Source organism: Trachypithecus francoisi, unplaced genomic scaffold, assembly GCF_009764315.1.
Source record: "Trachypithecus francoisi isolate TF-2019V2 unplaced genomic scaffold, Tfra_2.0 Lachesis_group2, whole genome shotgun sequence".
NCBI classification, from domain to species: Eukaryota; Metazoa; Chordata; class Mammalia; order Primates; family Cercopithecidae; genus Trachypithecus; species Trachypithecus francoisi.
The window spans coordinates 57,889,919-57,890,577 of NW_022681465.1; the positions used below are offsets into that span (position 1 = coordinate 57,889,919).

The 659-nt window shown below is 37.8% G+C and overlaps 1 pseudogene; it reads right to left on the minus strand.

Annotated features, from left to right (window-relative positions):
- Positions 1-302: 302 nt before the first annotated feature.
- Positions 303-395, minus strand: LOC117066266 (annotated as a pseudogene).
- Between the last annotated feature and the right edge of the window lie 264 nt (positions 396-659).

Consider the following 659-nt stretch of genomic DNA (forward strand, 5'->3'; position numbering starts at 1 on the left):
TGCCATCAATGCTCAGTGCAGCCTCCAACTCCTGGGCTCAGTCCTTTTTCCTCAGCCTCTTCTTCCTGAGTAGCTGCAACTGCAGGCACATGCCCCAATACCCAGCTAATTTTTAAATTTTTGTGGAGATGAAGTGTTTGTTACTATCTTTCCCAGGCTGGTCTTGAACTCCTGGTTTTAAGCAATACTCTCACCTTGGTATGGGGATTGTAGGTTTGAGCAGGCTTGAGCCACTGCACCTGGCCTGGAATCAACCTTTATGGCTATCAATATCCCCATCAGTTAACTGCCTCAGGTATCATAATATCCCTTGTTATATGTATCAAAACTCATACTGAACAATTAGTCCTGAGTTGCAAAAGAAGATTTATGTTTTGCACCTATCCATAAGTCTTTGTCCACAAGACCTCAACATTTTTGACTATCATTGTAGTGAATACTTTATTACTTCCCAACTCTATGATTGTGCTAAAAGCTATTGACTATACACTTTAAACAGTTTCATTCTATAGTGTTTCAATTTTTCTCCAATAAATATGCTTTAAAATTATTTTCAAAATACAAAAAGAGGATGTTTTATTGGTATCATAGTAGACAGAGAAGTAGACTAAACCAGTAGGTACAAACCTGAACAAATAAAGATACGTGATTTATGACAC